Genomic DNA, 12692 nt, shown 5'->3' with positions numbered 1-12692 from the left:
TCCACAGCCTTAACAAAGACACTTTTTTTTTTGAAATTAAAAAAAAAAGAATTAGTTGAAGGGGGGTATTCCACACCCTTAGACACAAAGAATTACATATACTTTATCAACACTATTAAAAAAAAGGTAATTAAAAATTAAATGAAAATGAAGTCATCTAAAATAATAAATATACTAAGAAGTAATAAGTGGTAACTAGAAAAAAGGTTTTTGTGGCCCAAGGGGGAGGGAGAAAACTGTAGGTAATAAATAAGCAAAAACATATTAAATGTTAAAAGAGAAAATTTAAAAGAAAAAAGAAAAAAGAAAAAAAGTTAAGATTGCAAATATATATATATAAATATATAAAAGAAGGGAAAGAAAGCGAGAGAGAGCATTAAAGAATACAAATATATATAGTAAAATAAGAAGCAAATTACAATATACTTTAATGTATATAGATATATGAAGGTCTACATTAAAGTAAAAGGATAAGAAAGTTCTTTAAAGAATAGACAGTAAAGCCACAAATATATATATATATATAGTATATATATATAAGGCAACTTCAAAAGAAGCACTAAAGCAATAAATTAATCTACAAAAGAAAAAGTACTAAAAAAACTAAACTTGGAGTCCAAGGAAAGAATTAATTAAATTTTAAAAGAGAAACTATAAGTTTGTAGAGTCATCTAAGAAATTAAATAGAGAAAGAATAAACTTAAAGAGAGGAGGGGGTTGAAAAAAGTCACTAAATAACACCTAATTATTATAACTCCAAAAATGTTCAAGCCTATTCAGGGCTAAATTGTTACCCTAGAAGAGCTAATTTGACAACATATGAAACTGCAAAAGAACGTCAGACCTTGATGACAGGCTAATGATATAAGAGGGCCGGTAAGAGATGGACATAGAAATGCAAATCGTAGTCACATAACCGTTTACACATGTTATGCATTAATAAGATGATCAAAATGAAACTAACCAGAGAGAAGGTGGAGAACATAATCCTTTGGTATTGGACCATGCAACTATGCATTAGAACTCATCGTGGAGGCCAACACCAGGAGCATAAGAGAACAAATCCATGACGTTGCTAGCACAAAAGACCGATCAAGAGTTTAAGCCATAGGCAACACCTAAGGGAGAGGAGAAGAGAGCAACCGAGTGATCCATGCAGTGGCTAGACAAGGAATTGACATCGCCATGTGGTAGAGGATAGAAGCTGTGGGAGACCTTAAAATTGATTCATTTTTCTTCTAGAATCCAAAAGCTGTTTCAAGTTCTTAGGTGAAGCAATAACAAGCCAGGGAATACAGGCATTACCTGTCTACCCAAATTCAACTATATTGCTCTAACAAATGGTTGGTTTAGCTGGTGGTAGGTAAGTGGACACAGACCTTGGAGCCTAGACTATCAGATGGATTTGACACTTTTGATTTGTACTATTTCTTTGCTTAAGTTTGCAAACTCAATATAAAGAAAAATTCTATTGCCAATCGTCTTGCTCAGGTCCGTACCAAATTTTTGGATTGCAATATTGTCCAAAGTTGCTTCAATTTCGTTTTCTTAAAAATTTCAATCCATTTCTCATATGCAGCTTTTAATAATTATCCAAATGATTGAATTAATTGTATGGTTCATTTATTGATGGGATTATTAAATCTAAACACACAAACTGATCTCCCAACTAGCCTTTGGTCAAGCTAGTACCATACAATTAATTCATAATCATAGGATAATTTTAAGCATGGTTAAATCTTGACCATTACAAATATTTTGAGTCCCTTTCCTTGGTTTAGTAATGATTACTTCTTATGTGCAAAAACATTGGTTCCATAAATGGGATTATGCTTCTATGAATGGCTTCACTTTTATACCACTTTTTTGACACTTATCATAGTGATCCCTTTTTCTAGCATTTACTATTTGGTGGGGAGTAAGTTCCACATGTTGGGCTTACTCCCCACCATGTGGTCTTACCTCTGGGTTGGGGGTGGGCCACACACACACACACACACACACACACACACACACACATTTTCTACACTCTTACACACTTTAATGAACATGCATGCGTGCACGCACACACACACACACACAAACATATCAAAGTGGTATCAAAAATTTCTTCCATATATAACTCCTTCATATAAAGCACACAAAAAATCCTTAAGATGGATAATGAATGCCAATAGTTGTTGTTTCTCTCAGATGGTAGTTCTAATGATGTCACTTCTAAAAACATGCCTAAAGAACTTCAAGAAGCTTCCAAAAGATTTACAAGTAGAAATTTGTAATGGATAAAGATCTTGCATTTATTGGATGATAGATACTTATGATTTTACACGGAATCTGCCCAAGCATATTTACAATGCCATATCAATGGACATAACAAAATGCTATGAGGCAATTTCATTGACGAGAGAGAATGGGTTACAAGAAGCAATGGAGAAAGTAATCACATTAGCATTCAAAACAAAAAAGAAAAAATACATTCTCCTACCAAAAGACATTGATAAACCAACGAATGGGATGTGGATAGACAAAACCGATAGAGTAGGTTTGAAGTTTGAAAAACATGACATTATAAATAAACAAAATGGCTCACTAAAAACACATCTATTTGACTAGGGAATAAAGTGTGGAAGCAAGTAAGATGAATACCTATGGGACTCTCATGCTTACCAATGTGGCGTAACCTTTAGCACTTCTACTTTGAATTCTCATTCTTTAAAACATTCCTGAGGCTTGGAAGATGGGAAGGTTCTAGCCTATGAAGGGCTAAATTGTTACTCGAGAAGAGCTAATTTGACAACATATAAAACTACGAAAGAACATCAGACCTTGATGACAGGCTAATGATATAAGAGAGCCAGTAAGAGATGGACATAGAAATGCAGATCGTAGTCACATAACCGTTTACACATGTTATGCATTAATAAGATGATCAAAATGAAACTAACAAGAGAGAAGGTGGAGAACATAATCCTTTGGTATTGGACCATGCAACTGTGCATTAGAACTCGTCATGGAGGCCAACACCAAGAGCATAAGAGAAGAAATCCATGACGTTGCTAGCACAAAAGACCGATCAAGAGTTTAACCCAAAGGCAACACCTAAGGGAGAGGAGAAGAGAGCAACCGAGTGATGCATGCAGTGGCTAGACAAGGAATCGACATCGCCATGTGGTAGAGGATAGAAGCTGTGGGAGACCTTAAAATTGATTCATTTTTCTTCTAGAATCCAAAAGGTGTTTCAACTTCTTAGGTGAAGCAATAACAAGCCATGGAATACAGGAATTACCTGTCTATCGAAATTCAACTATATTGCTCTAACAAATGGTTGGTTTGGATGGTGGTAGGTAAGTGGACCCAGACCTTGGAGCCTAGACTATCAGATGGATTTGACAATTTTGATTTGTACTATTTCTTTGCTTAAGTTTGCAAACTCAATATAAAGAAAAATTCTATTGCCAATCGTCTTGCTCAGGTCCGTACCAAATTTTTGGATTGCAATATTGTCAAAAGTTACTTCAATTTAGTTTTCTTAAAAATTTCAATCCATTTCTCATATGCAGCTTTTAATAATTATCCAAATGATTGAATTAATTGTATGGTTCATTTATTGATGGGATTATTAAATCTAAACACACATACTGATCTCCCAACGAGCCTTTGGTCAAGCTAGTACCATACAATTAATTCATAATCATAGGATAATTTTAAGCATGGTTAATCTTGACCATTACAAATATTTTGAGTCCCTTTTCTTGGTTTACTAATGATTACTTCTTATGTGCAAAAACATTGGTTCCATAAATGGGATTATACTTCTACTAATGGCTTCACTTTTATACCACTTTTTTGACACTTATCATAGTGATCCCTTTTTCTAGCATTCACTATTTGGTGGGGAGTAAGTTCCACATGTTGGGCTTACTCCCCACCATGTGGTCTTACCTCTGGGTTGGGGGTGGGACACACACACACACACACACACACATTTTCTACACTCTTACACACATTAATGAACATGCATGCATGTGCGCACACACACAGACACAAACACATCAAAGTGGTATCAAAATTTCTTCCATACATAACTGCTTCATATAAAGCACACAAAAAATCCTTTAGATGGATAACGAATGCTAATAGTTGTTATTTCTCTCAAATGGTAGTTCTAATGATGTCACTTCTAAAAACATGCCTAATGCCACTTCAAGAAGCTTGCAAAAGATTTACAAGTAGAAATTTGTAATGGATAAAGATCTTGCATTTATTGGATGATAGATACTTATGATTTTACACGGAATCTGCCCAAGCATATTTACAATGTCATATCAATGGACATAACAAAATGCTATGAGGCAATTTCATTGACGCGAGAGAATGGGTTGCAAGAAGCAATGGAGAAAGTAATCACATTAGCATTCAAAACAAAAAAGAAAAAATACATTCTCCTACCAAAAGACATTGATAAACCAACGAATGGGATGTGGATCGACAAAAGCAATAGAGTAGGTTTGAAGTTTGAAAAACATGACATTATAAATAAACAAAATGGCTCACTAAAAACACATCTATTTGACTAGGGAATAAAGTGTGGAAGCAAGTAAGATGAATACCTATGGGACTCTCATGCTTACCAATGTGGTGTAACCTATAGCACTTCTACTTTGAATTCTCATTCTTTAAAACATTCTTGAGGCTTGGAAGATGGGAAGGTTCAAGCCTATGCAGGGCTAAATTGTTACCCAAGAAGAGCTAATTTGACAACATATGAAACTGCGAAAGAACGTCAGACCTTGATGACAGGCTAATGATATAAGAGAGCTGGTAAGAGATGGACATAGAAATGCAGATCGTAGTCACATAACCGTTTACACATGTTATGCATTAATAAGATGATCAAAATGAAACTAACAAGAGAGAAGGTGGAGAACATAATCATTTGGTATTGGACCATGCAACTGTGCATCAGAACTCGTCATGGAGGCCAACACCAAGAGCATAAGAGAAGAAATCCATGACGTTGCTAGCACAAAAGACCGATCAAGAGTTTAAGCCATAGGCAACACCTAAGGAAGAGGAGAAGAGAGCAATTGAGTGATGCATGTAGTGGCTAGACAAGGAATCGACATCGCATCATAGGATAATTTTAAGCATGGTTAAATCTTGACCATTACAAATATTTTGAGTCCCTTTCCTTGGTTTACTAATGATTACTTCTTATGTGCAAAAACATTAGTTCCATAAATGGGATTATGCTTCTACTAATGGCTTCACTTTTGCTTACTCCCCACCATGTGGTCTTACCTCTGGGTTGGGGGTGGGCCACAGACACATGCAAACACACACACACACACATTTTCTACACTCTTACACACATTAATGAACAGGCATGCGTGCACGCGCACACACACACACACACAGACACATCAAAGTGGTATCAAAAATTTCTTCCATACATAATTGCTTTATATAAAGCACACAAAAAATCCTTTAGATGGATAACGAATTCCAATAGTTGTTGTTTCTCTCAAATGGTAGTTCTAATGATGTCACTTCTAAAAACATTCCTAATGCCACTTCTAGAAGCTTGCAAAAGATTTACAAGTAGAAATTTGTAATGGATAAAGATCTTGCATTTATTGGATGATAAATACTTATGATTTTACACGGAATCTGCCCAAGCATATTTACAATGTCATATTAATGGACATAACAAAATGCTATGAGGCAATTTCATTGATGGGAGAGAATGGGTTGCAAGAAGCAATGGAGAAAGTAATCACATTAGCATTCAAAACAAAAAAGAAAAAATACATTCTCCTAACAAAAGACATTGATAAACCAATGAATGGGATGTGGATAGACAAAAGCGATAGAGTAGGTTTGAAGTTTGGAAAACATGACATTATAAATCAACAAAATGGCTCACTAAAAACACGTCTATTTGACTAGGGAATAAAGTGTGGAAGCAAGTAAGATGAATACCTATGGGACTCTCATGCTTACGAATGTGGTGTAACCTTTAGCACTTCTCCTTTGAATTCTCATTCTTTAAAACATTCCTGAGGCTTGGAAGATGGGAAGGTTCAAGCCTATGTAGGGCTAAATTGTTACCCAAGAAGAGCTAATTTGACAACATATGAAACTGTGAAAGAACGTCAGACCTTGATGACAGGCTAATGATATAAGAGAGACGGTAAGAGATGGACATAGAAATGCAGATCGTAGTCACATAACCGTTTACACATGTTATGCATTAATAAGATGATCAAAATGAAACTAACAAGAGAGAAGGTGGAGAATGTAATCCTTTGGTATTGGACCATGCAACTATGCATTAGAACTCGTCGTGGAGGCCAACACCAAAAGACCGATCAAGAGTTTAAGCCATAGGCAACACCTAAGGGAGAGGAGAAGAGAGCAACCGAGTGATGCATGCAGTAGCTAGACAAGGAATCGACATCACCATGTGGTAGAGGATAGAAGTTGTGGGAGACCTTGAAATTGATTCATTTTTCTTCTAGAATCCAAAAGGTGTTTCAACTTCTTAGGTGAAGCAATAACAAGCCAGGGAATACAGGCATTACCTGTCTACCCAAATTCAACTATATTGCTCTAACAAATGGTTGGTTTGGATGGTGGTAGGTAAGTGGACCCAGACCTTGGAGCCTAGACTATCAGATGGATTTGACACTTTTGATTTGTACTATTTCTTTGCTTAAGTTTGCAAACTCAATATAAAGAAAAATTCTATTGCCAATCGTCTTGCTCAGGTCCGTACCAAATTTTTGGATTGCAATATTGTCAAAAGTTACTTCAATTTAGTTTTCTTAAAAATTTCAATCCATTTCTCATATGCACCTTTTAATAATTATCCAAATGATTGAATTAATTGTATGGTTCATTTACTGATGGGATTATTAAATCTAAACACACATACTGATCTCCCAACTAGCCTTTGGTTAAGCTAGTACCATACAATTAATTAATAATCATAGGATAATTTTAAGCATGGTTAAATCTTGACCATTACAAATATTTTGAGTCCCTTTCCTTGGTTTACTAATGATTACTTCTTATGTGCAAAAACATTGGTTCCATAAATGGGATTATGCTTCTACTAATGGCTTCACTTTTATACCACTTTTTTGACACTTATCATAGTGATCCCTTTTTCTAGCATTTACTATTTGGTGGGGAGTAAGTTCCACATGTTGGGCTTACTCCCCACCATGTGGTTTTACCTCTAGGTTGGGGGTGGGCCACACACACACACACACACACACACACACACATTTTCTACACTCTTACACACATTAATGAACATGCATGCGTGCGCGCACACACACAAACACAAACACAAACACATCAAAGTGGTATCAAAAATTTCTTCCATACATAATTGCTTCATATAAAGCACACAAGAAATCCTTAACAATCAAATAGACCTTGCTCATTTTGATATAAGGTCATAATATCACATACATTGCTATAATATGAAATGATGAAAGAGATGCGAAAAAAAAACTAATAAAAGAATTCCGTACAAATAGTTTCCAAATACCACGGCTGATAAAAATAGTGAAAAAATCACTACACCAAGGCCAAGTGTGATCCACAAAAACCAAAATCAATACTAGGTAAGCAAATAGGTGCTCATACCCACAAACTAGGTAGCCCGAATAATGACACCTAATGTGGTTCAATAATGAAGTAAATCATCACAATTAAAATAATTGAAATAGCTTGTCATGAGGGACGGATGGTGGGTACACACACACACACACAAATAAAATTAGAAAAAACATACCATAATAATATCATAACTTTAAAATGGTATGTAGAAAAGATGTGGAGAAAACAATGCTACTACAAAAGACCATGACCGAGTGTGTGTCATGGGGTGTGAAGGATTAGATCTACCATTTGAATGTTTGCAAAGTTCAACGAACTTTCATGCTTACCACAACATTGACATATAATTTTCACATGATGTCCATTGTGAACAATTTATAATTCCAAAAACGTATTTCATATACATATTACTATGCCCCTTTGTACTACACAGAGGTCATATATGGGTGGCATTATGGATTTATATGATTATATAGAGTAGAGTCATTTGTTGTGTTTGTATTTTCTGGGTGCTTTTTGGTTTGTGGTTGGGGTTCCTCTTTGGTAATGAAAAGTTTAGTTGCTTTCCCATCCCTTTCTTCGGGTTCGATGTGTTGACCTTTGTTGGTTTTTAGTCTCGCTATTTTAGATGTGGTTATATAGTTCAGTTGTATTTTCACTTTTCTTAATTAATCAGCTTTCTAAAAGTAGGTTCCTAAAAATAGTTCTATATACTTATGCTTGATTCTTACCTAAGTTTAACTAATGATTGATTATTGATAAGTTTTCAATTATGAGTCTTCAATTGTATGCCTTTTTCTTTTTTAGGGGTGAGTCAAAAAAGTGCTAGGCTTGTAAATTATTAATAGTAGGGAAGATTATTAAGTCAGTCTTGGGACAATTTTTTGATTAACTATCAATCTTTCATGATGGTGGTTTTAATAGATAGATGTATTGTGACTATTTCTTTGGGATCTTTTAACGATGATTCCTTAATGGGATCATATTGGGTGAGGTCCATGTATTGTTTCATTTAATTTGGTTGTGCATGCTTTTGGTGATGGATCTCTAATTTTCGAGTTTGGTTGTATGAGTTTGTTGGCATTCTTGCTTCTCAAGCCTTTCTTGTGTAGAAAAAGACTTTGGAGAAAAATTAGTTTTATGTGGGTTAGACCTTAGTTGGTATTTTTCTCTTTGTTTCTTTGAAAAAGCTAAACAGATCTACACTAGACATAACATTGTTAATTGCATTTTTTGTTTTAGTTAATTGTGACATGGATAACAACTGGGGAGATGCGTTCTAAAACTTCCTTCCCAATGTAATATAATTTGTTCTAAGAAAATGTAATATTGATTAGTGGTAGGTTAGTATCTCTCCTTCAATTAAATGACAAATCTCACAAAGTTCCACGAGTATATTGGGGTATTTATATTATCAAGATTATTTGATAGCTACATTTTTGAATTTTTTTGTAAAGACAATACTAGAAAAAGAAATTTACAATTCAATTGAAATACTACATGACAATTTGAAGCATTGTACTTTTGATTTGTATTGAATCAATTTGTTGAATCAAAGTTCAACAGTGTAGAGAATTGGTTTGCATATGTTTTGTAAACACACACACACACATATTGTGTGTGTGTGTGTGTGTGTGTGTGTGTGTGTACATATATTTGTATATGATAAAAATTTCCTAGTGATTGCATTAATTTAATTATAATGGATTTCAGCCTTTACATACTTTAAAAAAACACGTGAGATTAATTAAAAGTATTCATTAAATTACTCAATTATTAAATACATGTTCACCTCATATAATCACAATTAATTGTGAAACCTATGTTCACTTCATCACAAAGTGCAATGCAAATTAAATTGTCTTAAAATAGTGTAAAGACAAAAAAAACATATATATTATTTTCTTTGAATGTATACATTTGTATTATGAAAATAGAGCTTGGTTCTCCTTCACACTAGATTATCTTTCTTTGCAGCATCAATCTTTGTGAGAGTTTCATCTCTCCTCCTAGGTGCTAAGGTAGTTGGCAATGCAAATATATTAACAATCTCCATTGCATCAAGGACACCGAAGGTGGCACCCAAAGCAACAACTACCAACATTTGTCTTGTGAGATTTTCCCCATACATGAAAAATGACCATCTCTAATGTTATTGATTCATCTAGTTCTACTATCTCTCCAATGTCATGCTGTACCATTGAAGAGAAAATTTTCATTGAATAGCCACATTGATATTTTCTTCAACATCTAGATTTGGTGCAAGCAAAGCTAGGACGTCTGGTATGAATCTAGGTGTAGGGGGATCTTTCATCTCTAAAATGGCCATGTAGTATGCCATTTTGATTGGTGTAAAGAGTGTTTCTATGGGCCCCATTTTATTATTCCTTTCCTCATTTGGTATTCTTCTATAATTCTTGGGACCTAAAATCTTGAAGATCTTATGTAGTCTATGTCTAAATGTAGGATTCTACCTCTAACACTACAAGAGCAAATTGCAAGGTACCCATTATGCTCTGCCAGTGTCTAATGGGATAAGTTATTGGTTGATGTAGCCATCCATAAGCAATGTCCTAATCAATTCAATCTAACCATAAAAAATGGCTACCTCAAAATTGTGGTATGCTTCACTAAAGGTGGTCGTCAGAGGCATTAATGAAAGGTGGCATGAGATGAAGAAAGTGGAAGGTATTGCATAAGTAAAGAATGTGATAAAGGCTATGCTAAGCCATTTATATATACTTTGGTTCATCAAATGTTTGAAAAAGTCAAAAGAGACTAAAAATATACAATTTATTTTTTATTTTTGTAGTAGTTTGTATCTACTTTAGAAATTTAAATACCTCTATAGAAAATTATTTAAAAAATGGTCAGTAAAATGTATTAATTTGTCTAATAGAAAATTAAGAGCCATAATTATAAACCACCAAGTACCCTTTTCTACTAAGGGCAATAACATCAGATGCATGAATTATTGGTCTACTGTGTTTCTTAAATCGCAGATACAACCTCTTGTAGTATTGAATATATCATAGTGCACATTATCAAGGACCCCTAAGAATGGAAATTAAAATTATCTTCTTAATTACACTCTTTGCTACCTAAAGTTTGTTAGATGCATCTCTTCCAAGAATGGAAATGAAAAATCTATTCTTGCTTACACTATTAGATGCATCTCTTCCAACAGCCCCATTCTAAACATTTGTATAAAAAACATGATTATGAGATAAGAAAAATATTATGGGTCATTTGTTTGCTTAGGTATAGCCATTTTTGGTGAGGTTCAGGAAATTTTTTGTATATAGGTATCTTGCATGACCCATAACTTATGCATTGCTCAATGGAATTCGATAAAATTTATCTTTAAGTTGTAGTGCATTCCAAACTTGAACATGAAACCAAAAAATTATTGAATAATGATATGGAATGAGAATGTTAAAGCATTACCAGTGCTCTATTGCATGTGAAGCATGCATCTTAAAGACTATAGGATATAGAAATTCATTCACAAGCATCAAAATTTGTTATTTAGCATACATTCCACCAAGTAATCATTCAAAAGTACACTATGTAAGCTTCTCCTCAACCCAAGGATACACCTAAATGAGAACATTAGGCATGGATTAATGGGCCTCCAATGTTGTGCTAAAGTGATGCACACCCATGTGAGGGCACGCTCCATAACTTTTTTTAAATTTGTTGAAAACCAAAACGGATTGAAAATTTGGAATCCAAACTAGTGGGACTACTGCATGGTGGTCTTAAAACATTGATGGTTGCTGGTACCCTAAAATGGAAGAAGTTGAAAATGTGCAATTTGTGTATGTGCAAAGATCTTTTAATAAATCCAACACTATTTACAATTTTAAATTGTTTCTTTTTCCATGCACTTGCTTGCTATATGGCTCATAAGCATGCCAAAGTTCATTACATTTCATAATACACAGCATTAAACCCAATAGCATGCCCTTTGGCCTATTTGTGCTTTGAAGCATTTGAGGCCACAGTGCACTTGTTTTAGGATATCCAATTCTACTTATGTGTATCATCGAAAGGGAGAAATCGACAGCTAAAACTTTTTGCTACTCTCACGAATTTTGAATTTTCACACCTCCCACCTATCAAATCTTGGAAGATTAAGTACTTGCAACCTCCTACCTCTGCCCAGCAACTTGCACACACCTCGATGTGACCTTGTATTGTCTTTGGTTTAGCATTATCATCTTTCGAGTAGTTTGTCTTCTACTCTTTGCTCGCCTCACAAGCTATCTTCTCTCTATTTTGGTTTGGCATTGTCATCTTTCACTTATCATCTCGCCATGGTAACATGTAGCTCACCATGGCTTACAAGAGAAGCAGACAGAGGTTGCGAGATAGGAAAGCTGAAAAGCTTGGTCAGGGCACAAGGAATAGATCGCAAGTGTCGAGGATAGAAATAGCATGGTATCAAAATGGTAACGAAGACACTTTTGCAACATTTGCGAAGGGAGAAACAACACAAAGAAAGAAGACTCATTGTAGAGTAGCAACAGGAAGTAATTGTAGATGCATTCATTCGATCATTACTATTAGAGTGAAGAACATGAGCTGTAATGTCACGATTAGTGGTAGCATTCGAGGAAGCGACACTAGGCCATTCAGGTGAATACTAGTCCTGAGTCTTCACAAGCTTTAGCCTGCACCCTAAAGTTCGTAGAGAGTGACAACCCTACCAACACCTTGGGAGATGCGCATGGAGTGGAAGCAATGTCCGATCATCTCGTCTATGGGCTTCAACAGAATGCAAGAAAAGGAGACAGCCTAAGTGCGGAATTCATTGCAATAGTGACGACGTTTTGGCAAAAAAATGAGAGTTTCTCCAAATAACAACGACATCTGTAGAAAGTGGACGGAATGCAAGATGTTTGACGAGCACATCATGCACATGCTTGATACAATGCAGGTCAGTGGTTGCCTAAACCATCTCGATGGTTGTTTGTGATTGAGCTTTGGGATAGTTTACTTGTTTCATTTCTTGATACAACGCAGGTTGATGGTTGCCTAAACCAACCCGATGGTTG

This window comes from Dipteris shenzhenensis, chromosome 7, assembly GCF_047967505.1.
Source record: "Dipteris shenzhenensis isolate YYH24624 ecotype China chromosome 7, Dip_SZ_1.0, whole genome shotgun sequence".
Classification (NCBI taxonomy): domain Eukaryota; kingdom Viridiplantae; phylum Streptophyta; class Polypodiopsida; order Gleicheniales; family Dipteridaceae; genus Dipteris; species Dipteris shenzhenensis.
The sequence above is the reverse complement of the archived record's forward strand: the minus strand, read 5'-3'. Positions refer to the sequence as shown.